The sequence below is a fragment of the Podarcis erhardii genome, assembly GCF_964252035.2.
Source record: "Podarcis erhardii genome assembly, chromosome: Z".
In the NCBI taxonomy this organism is placed as follows: Eukaryota; Metazoa; Chordata; class Lepidosauria; order Squamata; family Lacertidae; genus Podarcis; species Podarcis erhardii.
This window is the reverse complement of record NC_138504.1, coordinates 219097-232353: the sequence shown is the minus strand read 5'-3', so window position 1 is coordinate 232353 and position 13257 is coordinate 219097.

The following is a 13257-nucleotide window of genomic DNA, read 5'->3' as shown; positions in this document are numbered from 1 at the left end:
TTATATTTCGGTCTCGGGTTCGGATTTAGATCAGAGCAAGGAGTCCCTCCAAAAGGCATCGGCGGCTGTCACTTGATATTCCTCTCTCTTTAAGGGCCACCCCCGGAGCTGTCACTTGATATTCAGCACCCTTCCCTGTGACTCAAAAGGCCTTTTTGTTGGCTGCTAATAACTGCATTTTGACCAAACTGCGGGAGGCAGTGGAAGACAGGAGTGCCTGCCGTGCTCTAGTCCATGGGGTCACAAAGAGTCGGACATGACTAAACAACAACAAATAATTACATTTGTTACTGTAAAAACTGCAACCGTTATTTGCGAATAATAGCTGCAATCATTATTGCAATAATAACTGCATTCGTTGTTGCAATAACTGCAATAGTTATTGTAATAATAACTGAAATTATTGCAATAATGGCAACCATCATTGTAGTACTAACGGCGATCATTATTGCGCTAATAATGACAATCATTATTGTATGCAATTATTTTTGTAATAATACCTGCCACCGTTATTGTAATAACTGTAACCGTTATTGTAATAATAATTGAAATTATTTTTCCAAGGGCCAAGTAGGAACCGGCCCAAAATGTTTCCAGGCGGAAATAAGAATAAAGCCACTCAAGAGAAGAGGAGCCCCAGAGCCACATTGCAAGATGCTTTTATTGGCGAAAAATAATTCTGCTTTCCTCCGCACACGTCTTCATCCGCTGCTCTGTTTGGCCGCCAGCCGCTTGTCTTGCTCTTCGGCGATAGTGAGGCGGATGCCTTTCCCGCGAGGCAGCGAGATCCACGGCTTGTTGCCGTGGAAAGAGCGATAAGAGGCACTTATTATTATTATTATTAGATTGATTAGCCCAATCTTTTTCAACCTGCACTCTCATTGAAACAAACTGAGTGCAATTTAAACCAAATCCAAATTTCACGCCCCAAAGGGACTCCAGCTCAGTGCACTCTTAACGTGCTCAGGAGAACCCCGAACTTGATGAAATCGTAGTTACAGGTAGGTAGCCGTGTTGGTCTGCCATATTCAAAACAAAATTAAAAAAAGTAACTTAGTTGGTCTCTAAGGTGCTACTGGAAGGGTTTTTTTTAGTTTGATGAAGTTGGTTCTCCTTTGTGTCGCATCACATTCCTCCCCTTAATATCAGGTCATGCCTCACAAATATCCTTGAATTACAGTATACTTGCTAAAAAACAAACAAAAAAGAATTACATGCAAGAACAGATATGGCACTGAACTGAATCAATTGGGTGGTGATTTATTTGGAATAGCTGTGGAAACAAATCCTTGAAAAATAAAAACAACAGGAGAATAATAAAAGTAAGAATATTTTAAAATGGAAATATAATTTTTTAATAAAAAAATGCAGAGGAGAGAATGAATTAAAATAATTTCAAAAATGGAAATAATATGGCCAATGCCCACCTTGCCAATGACGAAGATGTTGGAGAGTCTGGTGGCGAAGCTGTTGCCATTGGTGTCCTTGACGTGGACCACGTCAAAGGAACCGGGGTGCCTCTCGCGGTTGGTGATTACCCCGATGCGCCCCAAGTTGGCACCCCCCGTTAATGAGGTTTGTCTCCTTTTTCTTTTTCTTGTTAGGCTATCTAAAGGTGACAAAGCAATGTGCTGAAAACTTAATTTCTTCAGCTGAACCGTTGCTTTAACCAGGTAATTAAGACACCGATTCTTTCACCTATCGATTTATCCACATAATCCAAGCAGAGATTAATTAGCATCCAAAAGTGGTTACATCTTAAGATAAATGTTTTGGAAAAGGCATAAATTTAAAAAGATAATTAATTTGCAAACAAATAATTGAATGCCCGGTGAATTAGATAGGCAGTGAGCTGGCTGATTTGTCTAATGGAGCATCCAAAAATCCAGTTTGGGTCTACAAGAATCAGTTTGCCCCCTCCTCCCAGCCTTAATGGCAACCCTCCATTACTTTCTGTTTGATTTTTTTAACAGATACTCTGAATTGAACACCACAAGAATCAATGGGGATCAGCCCCTGCTGTAGTGGACTGCACTAAAATTCTGCCAGCGGGTGCAGAATGCTGCAGCGAGGCTCCTCACGGGGTCTCTGCCATAGGAGCATATTCACCCAGTGCTTTTCCAGCTGCACTGGCTCCCGGTGGAGTACAGGGTCAGATTTAAGGTGCTGCTTTTGACCTTTAAAGCCCTTCACGGCCTAGGACCCTCGTACCTACGGGACCGCCTCTCCCGGTACTGTATGTCCCACGGAGGACCTTAAGGTCCATAAATAGCAACACCCTAGTGGTCCCGGGCCCTAAGGAAGTTAGATTGGCTTCAGTCAGAGCCAGGGCCTTTTCAACTCTGGCTCCGGCTTGGTGGAAAGCTCTGCCTCATGAGACCAGGGCCCTGCAGGATCTGATTTCTTTCCGCAGGGCCTGTAAGACAGAGTTGTTCCGCCTGGCCTTTGGCTCAGAATCAGTTTGATTCCCTCCCCCTTTTTCTTTTTCCTTTCTCCCCCTATGATGAGATTGCTCCCTAATTGTTTAGGAATAATTAATATGTACAAACCAGCAACTTCTCACCAGTTTTGGACACTTGCAGCAGCTTGCAATGTTAAGAGAGGTGCTCTAAAGAAAAGCACTTTCTACATTTATGAGCCTTCAGAGTAGGCTCATGTTTTTTCCTTTGCCTGGAGGTATAAATGTTGTTAGCATTTGTGCAGTCACCCTGAGAACTTCAGGCAGCACTTCCTCTGCTCTCAGTCAGCAAAAGGGGATGGCAAGGGGTGCTTCATAGCATAACTTAACTTGCAGCTGCAGGAGAAGTGTGGATCCCTCAGCCATACCTAAATAGCCTTCAAAGTGCCATTTAAGAGTGCAGCATCTAGCTGTGCTGTAGACACAAAGGTTGTGGGGTTGATCCCCGTAAGGGACACCTGCAAATTCCTGCCTTGTAGTGTAGCCTTTTCAGGCTTTGCCTTTGGGTGGGAAGAACATTGCGCCCGGGACAGGGAAGTGGGAGTCAAGCAGACACTCAAGGGTTGATCCAGAGTGTAGTGACGTGGGGTTTGTGATTTCAGCTCTTTTGACATAATATGCTGGAGACAGTTCTCTAGTAACACTTCTTTATTAAAGCAACAAGACTGAAGACTGAGGAGGGGAGAGCTACATTTATAGGGACAGGGAACAAACTAGAAAGGATACATTTTGGAGGGAACAATATCAGGCAATCACAGTCCTGCCTTTTGAAGGCAACCAATAAGACAGAGGATCCAAATACAGCAGCTTAAATGAACCAATAGTAGCTGTACCCTCTGGAACCAAAAGGCAGTTACTTTACCCTAATGCAAATACAGACAATAATAATGCAGATATAAAATCCTTTGACTCAATACACAACACCCCTCCCCCCCTAGTGAGCACAGCAGACGTAATCTCTCAGGTACTGTGGGGTCCTACAACTTCTACTTGATCTCCTGACAACAGGTGTTGCCAGTTCTGGATTGGGTGTCACCTGTGGTAGGGGGGCTGCTATAGGGGTTTCGTCAGGAACAGAAGGAGTCCCAGACATCTCAGGGTCCCCTACCTGTACCTCGTCATCCTGAGGACTAGCAGACCCTGGTTCATTTGCTGAAGCCCCTGGTGATTGCACCTCTGGGCCATTTTCACTCTGGTCTTGCAGCTCTGCGTCGTTAGCCAGGGATGAATGATCAGACTCTTCCCTGCTGAGCGCCCGGCGCCTCAGCTGATCTATATGTCTCTTCCAAACTTGCCCATTTTCCAAGGTCACATAATAGGACACAGGTCCACTAGCCCGGGTGACCACACCAGCCACCCACCGCGAACCTCGTGAATAGTTCCTCACCCAGACCAGATCTTCAGGGGCGAAATACCTTGTTGTGTCAGTCTCAGCCTGGGGGTTTGCTCTTGAATTACGGTTTGGCATTTTATCCGGGTGGACATAATCCAACACCGTTACCAATCTTCTACCCAAGAGCAGCTCAGCTGGCGACTTGCCCGTCGCAGTACACGGCGTCGCATGCTGCAAAAATAACATTCGCGCGATGCGAGCTGACCAGTTACCCTCCATTAAGCGCGCAATGGATTCTTTGGCTGTTCTTACCATGCGCTCCGCCTGCCCATTGGAGGATGGGTGAAAGGGCGCGGATGTGACCCCTCTTATGAAGTTATCAGCCAACAATGCCCTGAATTCTTGGGATACAAAAGCTGCCCCATTATCTGATACAATGGTCTCAGGTAACCCGTGGGTTGCAAACAGCTGCCTCAACACCTTGATTACGGCAGCTGATGCCATGCTAGGGACCATCGCCACTTCTAACCATTTGGAATATGCATCGACGATAACCAAAAAGACCTTCCCCTGGAATGGCCCAGCAAAATCTAAGTGCCGCCGGCTCCAGGGAGATCTGGACTGCTCCCACCAGTGAACTGGTGCTCTGGTCACTTCTGGCCGCACCTCTTGGCATGCCTTGCATGTTCGTACCCATTGTTCTATGTTCTGGTCCATTCCAGGCCACCACACATAACATCGGGCTAGCGACTTCATCCTGACCATTCCCGGGTGTCCCATGTGAAGTGTCTCAAGAACCCTGTTTCTCTTTTTTTTTTTTTTAAAATAATTTTTATTCAATTTTCAATTTTAAAGACAAAACAAACTTACATAAAAAAAAATCAAAACAAAAGTAAAACAAACACAAAACAAAACAAAACACAACCAAATTTTCATCTCCTTCTTTCAATGACTTCCCCGCACTCCCCTGCCCACCTTCCATTTTCACTACATAGCTCAGCAAATTATTTATTAGGTCTCTTAAAAATTATTCAATTCTTTCCTTCCAATTTATCTTTTCCCCCTTTTTAACTTATCATAATTTTACATGTTCCCTTTCCCATATTGGATCTATTCTCCAAGGTCGGCGTAATTTCTCTCCCACAAATTCATCCTTTTTTTTTTTTTCTTTTTTTTTTTTAATATTAAATCTAAAATCATAATATTTCAGTTCCAAATCCCAGGTTTTTACCACCCCAAATTCCCCTCCCCCCTGCCCCCGCTTTGCCCCTACCCAAATAGATAAACAACAGTTTTAGCCTGGATTTCTGACATCCGAGGCCTTCAGGCCCCAGTTAGCCTCTCTCCGCCGATTTTGTTTATAGTCCTCTTTGTTGGTCTTCCCTTCTCCATGAAGTTCTGTCAGCAGCTCCTCATATTTTCTTTCTTCCAAATCAAACAAAGACAGTTTTTGACCAAAGACAACAAATCTCCCAAAGTCCAGCCCCAGAAAGAAGTCCCCATTGAACTTGTTCATTCTTTGTTGATTCAATATTCTGATTATTCCAGGGGCTTCTCTCTTCCTCTGGCCCTGCAGATCTGCAATCCCATAGTCATCCTCCTTGTTTCTTTGATTCCCAAAAGTTACAGGTTTCTGTTTGCATTCTTGTTGAACTCTTTCTTTTTCTCCTTCCCCCCATAGGATTATCTCTCCTTCTGCAGCTGCAAATTTTTTTTCCACTTGTTTAGTTCCATTGACAGAGTCGTTAAGTTTAAAACTGAAGGTCATCAACTGTTCAGTCATAATTGTGTTCTGTTTTTGCAAGGTTCCCACCAGACAAAACATTTTTTGTATCTCTGCCAGTAATTTTCCTTCAGCAGCCATTGCAATGTCATCAGTTCCCTCCAGAGGGATCTCCATCATGAATCTCACCCAACAGTCAGTTACTTTGTTGTTAAGAATTATTTTGTTTCCAATCAGTTCAATCAATTCAGTTTCAATGTAGCATTTAATCCAGAAAAGCAGTTATAACACAGTTCCACGTTTCGGCTAGTCGTTTGACAGCTCTTTTTGACAGCTGTCAAACTCCTTATTCTGTTTCTCGGGCTCCCACACTGGGCGCTACCCGGGTCTGGGGGGGTCAACTTAAAAAGCAAAACCCCCGGAATTCCTCTTTCTTCCACTCCTGCTCAAATTACTTCTTAATTCAGTTTGTGAAAGTTCTCCGTTTAAGCACCAAAGTCTTTCCGACCTGGTGCTATCTCTTTGCTTTAAATCTTTTGGTGGGGAGGGGGAGTGCGGACTTCCTTTTTAACACGTCCCCCCGATCATACTCGAATTCGTAAATAAGAAACTTTTAGTGCCGAAATTTCCTTTTACTCACGGGTTACATTTTCAGTCCAAATTTTAAGAAGAAAGACAGCGCTCTCCGGTCATGGCTCGCGGCTTCGCTCCGCCAAGGCAGCGATCGACTCTCAGCACCACGCCACTCTCCGGTCCACTCCGTAGCCTTTAAAAAGGCTCTTCGCGGGTCAGGGAGGGCGCTTAAGGTGCCCACCGAGTCACCATGTCCGCAGGCTTCCGCGCCTGCGGTTTCTAAGGGTCCCCGTGTCGCCGGCACGGCAAGACCCGTCCTTAGCGGAGCCGACTCCCTCCGGAGCTCAGAGGGAGTCCGCCATTACCCGTTCGCGCTATCCCGGAAGGGGCAATCGACTCAGCGCATCAGCGTGGCACAGCCGCTTCCCCGGCACATGGGTCAAGGTGTATTGGAACCCGTTCAGGAATATAGACCAACGCAACATTCTGGGGGAGAGAATTTGTGGCGTTTGTTTGTTCGGGTTGAACAACCCCAACAGTGGTTTGTGGTCCGTTTCAGTGGAGAAATCACGACCGTACACATAATCATGGAACTTTTTGATTCCTGCCACAATTGCAAGCGCCTCTTTGTCAATTTGAGCATAGTTGCGCTCCGTGGACGACAACGTACGGGAATAGAAAGAGATGGGCTTTTCCGACCCATCCGGTTCCCTATGACTCAGCACCGCCCCCAGGTCGTATTGAGAGGCATCACATGCCAGGACCAGCGGCTTCGATTCATCATAATGAGCAAGGACGCTCTTGCTACTCAGCATTCCTCGCAAGGAGTCAAAAGCCTTCTGCTGCTCCTGCCCCCATCGCCACACATTCTTTTTCTGCAACAGTCTATGTAATGGTTCAGCTACCGAAGCTTTCTGGGGTAAGAACGAATGATAAAAGTTAATAAGTCCCAGGAATGACTGCAACTCCGTCTTGTTCTGTGGTCGTGGTGCCTCGATGATGGCCTTAACCTTAGCATCTGTGGGGTGGATGCCTGATGCATCAATTTTAAACCCCAAGAATTCCACAGTTGGCACCCCAAAACTGCATTTTTCCTTTTTTAGTTGCAACCCCACCTCCTTGAACTTGAGCAACACTGCACGGACACGCGCAACCAGTTCCTGTGGGTCTTTTCCAGCAATCAAAACGTCATCAAAAAATGGCAAGACCCCCAGCAGACCTCTTAACAGGCGTCCCATGAGCCCTTGAAAAATCCCTGGGGCCACACAAACTCCAAATTGTAATCTGTTAACTCTGAATGCCCCTTTATGTGTGACAATAGTCTGTGCTTCCGCTGATTGTGGGGTTACTGGCAGCTGTTGGTAAGCTTGTGCCAGGTCAAGTTTGGCGAACACCTTGCCCCCAGCCAGTTTAGCCAACAGATGTGATACGACAGGAATGGGGTATGAGTTTCCCCTGAGTGCCTTATTGATAGTACATTTGTAATCAGCACAGATCCTGACTTCCCCATTTGCTTTAAGGGGCGTGACGATTGGAGTCTCCCACTTAGCGGAGTCCACGGGTGAGAGAACTCCCTGCTTGACCAATTTATCCAGCTCTGCTTCGATCTTGGGTTGCAGTGCAAATGGCACTCGCCTTGGTTTGAGTCGGATTGGGGCCACCCCAGGGTCCAATTCGAAGTCAACTGGGGGCCCTTTATAACAACCCAGTTTTCCATTAAAGAGACCAGCAAATTCTTTGCATAATGCTTCGCTCATCTCAGGGCAGGTTTGGATTGAATTAAGCCCTGATATACTCAGTCCCAGGGCGGGAAACCAGTCAGTGCCCAGGAGACTGGGGCGACTGCCCTTCACCATCACCAGTTTGAGTACCGCCTGTTTGTCCCGGAACTGTACTCTCACGGCACACATTCCCATGACATGGATGCGGCCTGCTGAGTATGACTGCAAAGTTGCCGGGAAGGGCTCCAGAGGGGGCAACTTACCCCTGGGGAAGAATGTCCTCGCGGTCTGGTCCGACACGATAGTGAATCCTGATCCGGAGTCCACCTCCATGTCGCACAGCTGACCCTCAATCTTCACCTTGACGTGTGCCTTGCCTTGCGCTGGAAACTGCACGACCCTCCCGTTGATCTCTGTTACGTAGTGGCAGTCCTTTAGAACATGGTTCGCTGTGGCCGATCTGCGATGCTCCAGTCTAGGTGCTCCTGTCGCTCCCAACGCCGCCGATCTACAGACCCTGGCGATGTGACCTGTCTTTCCGCACGTCCGGCACATAGCATCCCGGAAACGACAACTCTTCCGCTCATGGTTTCCGCCACAACCAGGGCACCTGCCTCGGTGATCTTTGTGCACTGTGCAGGCCTGACGCACTGACTCGACCCCACGGACTGGGCTCTGGCTCGGAGTAGCCTCTAGCTCGTCCATGGCATGCGCAACCTCTATCTGTGGCTTAGGGACCCTGCGACTGGCATCAAGCTCCTCTCTTTCATAATTCTCCGTGGCGGTGGCCTCCTTCAAGGCTGAAGCAAGGGTAACCTCTTCTTTAGCCACGATGCGTCTTCTGGCTTTCTTGCTGCTCAGACCACCGACAAACCGATCCAGGAGAGTCTCTTCCAGATCTTGGAAGTCGCAGTGCTGAGCGAGCTTCCGCAGTTCAGCTAGAAATGCAGATACAGACTCCCCAGCACGCTGCTGCCTCTTATGAAAGTCCATCCGCCGTGCCATCTTGGTCTCAGTAGGCGCTAAATGGCTTGTTAGGCAGGCAAGAATATCTTTGAGAGATGTCTCACTTAGCTTCGCTGGGGCAAGCAATGCCTTGGCCAGCTTGAAGGTCTCAGGCCCACAGTAGCTCAGGAATGTGGCCCTTCTTTTGCTGGCATCGGTGATCCCTTGAGCCACTGCGAAGAACTCGAAGCGTTCGACGTAGTCTTCCCACGTGTGGGGCTCTGATGGCTGGAAGGGCTCCAATACCCTTGGACTCTCCATTGTCCTGTGGGCAGGGTCGTCTTCTCAGCTGGCCAGTGAGTCTTGTTCTTAGCTACAATCCGGACTCTGAGGCAGGGCTGCGTTTAACCGCTCCTCAGCATTCCGGATCCCACCTTCGTCGCCAGTTGTAGTGACGTGGGGTTTGTGATTTCAGCTCTTTTGACATAATATGCTGGAGACAGTTCTCTAGTAACACTTCTTTATTAAAGCAACAAGACTGAAGACTGAGGAGGGGAGAGCTACATTTATAGGGACAGGGAACAAACTAGAAAGGATACATTTTGGAGGGAACAATATCAGGCAATCACAGTCTCAATAGTAGCTGTACCCTCTGGAACCAAAAGGCAGTTACTTTACCCTAATGCAAATACTAATGCAGATATAAAATCCTTTGACTCAATACACAACACAGAGAAACAGCTTTATTACTACCTTTATTACTCCTTGGTAGAAGGAGCAAGCGTAATAACTCACAAGCTTAGCACAAGTTCACAGCTATTTGCACAGAGCAAAGATTCCCCTCCAGTTCCCTCCCCCTTCTCCCCCTCCTCAGGAGTCTTGCCTCATGAGTTTCCCTGAGCATGGACAGAAAGCTCCTGTCTTGGGACTCTTGGGACTCTTGGCGCCCTTCCCAGGAAAGGGGAATGAGAAGCCAAGGGGGTTGAGGAGCCTTGCGTTTCAGCATGTCCAAGATGTGTTGCGACTGGATGAGATAAGACTCAGTTCCCAGGCCTGCTTATTCTTGGCATTGATAGAGTCTATTCATTAGCTTCTTGAAGCTCTCTCGTACTGATAAAAATAACATTTTGCCTATGCAGCAGCATCTTGTGGGAAAGCAGAGAAGAGCAGAGAAAAGCTGAAGCTGTGGATTTTTAGAAGAGAGAAAGGGAAAATTTGGTTTTGAGGCCTGGTGTGAAGTCTTGAGGCCTGGGGTGACTTCGGGCCTAGGTGGGGTCACCTATCCTCACCTCCTTCAGTAGCAGGTTGGACTAGATGACCCTTGGGGTCCCTTCCCAATATATACTCACCCACTCACCCACCATCTTTGGAAAGTGCTTCAGAAAGAAGAAAGAGAAATAGCATTCCTTTAAGTTAGTTGTAGTTGTTGGCATGCAGAGGGTCGCAAGGCCAGCTGGGTAGCCCCAGCTGGGTCGTCTCCTTCCAGCCATCCTGCTGCGAAGACCCATCTGCCTCTGCTCCAATGTAAATCAGCGACCCAGGCTTCAAAGCCAGGGCACACTATATCAGCCGAGTGAACTGTGCACACAGAATAGGTGTGAGGCTTGTGGAAGCATACTACAACTATGGATTTATTAATCATAAATCAGGACAAAGAAACGTCATCATCTCATGGACTGAAACAGGGCAAAGCCACTGTGCGACAATATCACTCCCGCTTTTTTGCGTTGGTTAATGCGCTGGGATGGGAAAAGAACTCAGCTGCCGTCCGGGACCTGTTCTGGGAGGGGCTGAATGGGGCTGTGAAAGATGAAATTGCAAGGGGGGAGAGACCCCAGAACACTAAGGAAGTCGTCCAGAGAGCGCTGGCGATAGGGGTGCGTCTGGAAGAACGTCCTTGGAGCAAGGATGAAGGACGTTGGGGACGCACGCCAGCTAGATCACCTCCTTTCTTTCCCAGAGAAACAGCGTGCGCCCAGTCCACGCCCCCACTGGGGGGGTGAGAAGAGCCGATGGAGATAGGTGGTGCCAGGGCTCAGACAGCAACCAGAGCCCAAACACCAGGAGCAGTCAAGACGAAGGCTCCTAGAGGGAACAGGAAGTGTTACATCTGCGACAGTGCTCAGCACATGGCGAAAGAGTGTCCCCAGAGGATCCACAAGCACACTGCAGCCTCAGTAACAGTAAAGGAAGCGGTTCAGCAGGGGGAACAACTGCAGGGAAACGACGGAGTCTGGCTGGAGACAGAGGCACTGGGGCCCAGCCAGACGAGTCAGTGAAGCAGTCCCCAGGGATCTTACAGCCCACAGACCCCCTCCCGCCCAAACCAGTGGTGCAGCTCACCGCATCTCTCCAGCTACCCAATGGGCTCACCATGGAAGTCCCTATTACCATTGACTGTGGCAGTAATGCAGACTTTGTAGTAGTGGACTTTATCAAGCAACATCGCATAGCGCTCCTACCAGCCACAATGCCCCTGAACGTCGTCACGGTAGACGGCAGAGAGCTGTTGGGAGGACAAGTGGTGCAGCAAACTGGCCGAGATGACTGGCAGAATCCGAGACCTGGGAGAAGAGAAGATGGAGGAAGACTGGAAGAAATTTAAGATGAATCTACAAAAACATTGTAATTTGGTTGAATGTTAAGAAGGATGCTAGATTACAAAAAATTGGCCACCACTAAATTAGATTTAAATTTGATGATAAGTGAGATTAGAGAAAATATAAAAATTTTTGGAAGAATTGCTAGATTATATTTGAATGAGTGGATATGAGATTGTAAACAAGTTGATAATTTGTTTGGAAAAAACTTTTAACGATGTAAATGGGAGCGGGAGACGCGAGGGAGTCCAAAGAAGTGATGAAACTATGTTTGTGACAGAAGTAAGATTGTTTATTATTTGTGCATTTATATTTAAAAACTTTAATAAATATTTATTAAAAAAAAAAGTGGTGCAGCAAACACCGCCAATGGTGATGCAAATCGGAAATCACCACGAAGTCATCAGCTTCAACGTCACCCACCTGTCGGACACGCCCATAGTTTTGGGCATGAGTTGGCTGCACAGGCACAGCCCGGCATTAGCATGGTACCAGCGTCAATTGACCTTCTGCTCCTCCTACTGCACAGAACACTGCATCCTGCCTAACCAGGACGGTGAGGGGCAAGAGGATGAACCACAGCTACACTTGGGCATGCTGCAAGCAGTACCCAACAAGTACAAGGCGTTTTTGGAGGTCTTCTGCGAGAAGGAAGCGGACAAGCTACCTCCCCACAGGCCCTACGACTGCAAGATTGACCTCCTGCCGGGGGCGACGCTGCCGACGGGGAAACTGTATTCCATGTCTGAGGATAAACTGCAAGAGCTCAGGGAGTTCATAGATCACAACTTGAAGCGAGGATTCATCCAAGAATCAAAAGCAGTGGGGGGCAGTCCTGTGTTTTTCGTGAAGAAAAAAGACACGCCCCAAAAGAGGCTTGTAGTGGATTACAGGGTCATAAATTCGAGGACCAAGCCCACGGCATTCCCCATGCCCAAGATCGACGACCTGCTCGCGATGGTGAGGAAGGGACGCATCTTCACCAAGTTGGATCTACGAGGGGCGTACAACCTTATACGCATGCGGGAGGGCGACGAGTGGAAGACGACCATGTTTACGCCCCTAGGCACCTATGAATATAGAGTTATGCCGTTTGGCTTACAAAATGGCTCACACTGTTTCCAAGCCTTCATGCATCACGTGTTAGCGGGACTCCTCTACAAGAAGTGCGTCTGCTTCCTGGACGACATCCTGATCTTCTCAGAATCGCAGGAGGCTCACGAGAGGGACGTCAAGGAAGTTCTGCAGAGACTACAGGAGCACAGACTTTACGCCAAGCTGGAGAAGTGCCAGTTTGACATGACGGAGGTGGATTTCCTGGGCTACAAGCTGTCTGACAAGGGACTCGCCATGGACAGCGCCAAGGTCCGCTCGGTGTTGGACTGGAAGAGCCCACGCAATAGGAAGGAGGTCCAGAAGTTCGTCGGTTTCGCCAACTTCTATCGCAAGTTCATCAGGGGATTCGCGATGGAGACGGCGGCCATCACAGACACCCTCAGCTCCAAGAAAAAGAAGTTCATCTGGACGGAGCAGGCGGAGCGGTCTTTTCAGAGACTCAAGCGTCTCTTCATGTCCGAAGAACAGCTGCTGCGCGTCAACCCCAGCCGACCAATGAGGGTTGAAACAGATGCCTCGGACCGAGCCGTGGGGGCGGTCCTGTTGCAGCAAGACCCGCAAGGGGACTGGAGGCCGTGTGCCTTCTACTCCAGGAAACTCAGCAAGTCGGAGCAGAACTACACCATCTGGGACAGGGAGTTGCTGGCCATCCATGCAGCCTTCAAGGCGTGGCGGCACTTCCTCATCGGAGCCAAACACACAGTGCAGGTTCGCACGGACCATAAGAACCTGGAGTACTGGCGCACGGCGCGGTTCCTGAACCAGAGACACATCCGCTGGGCGGAGTT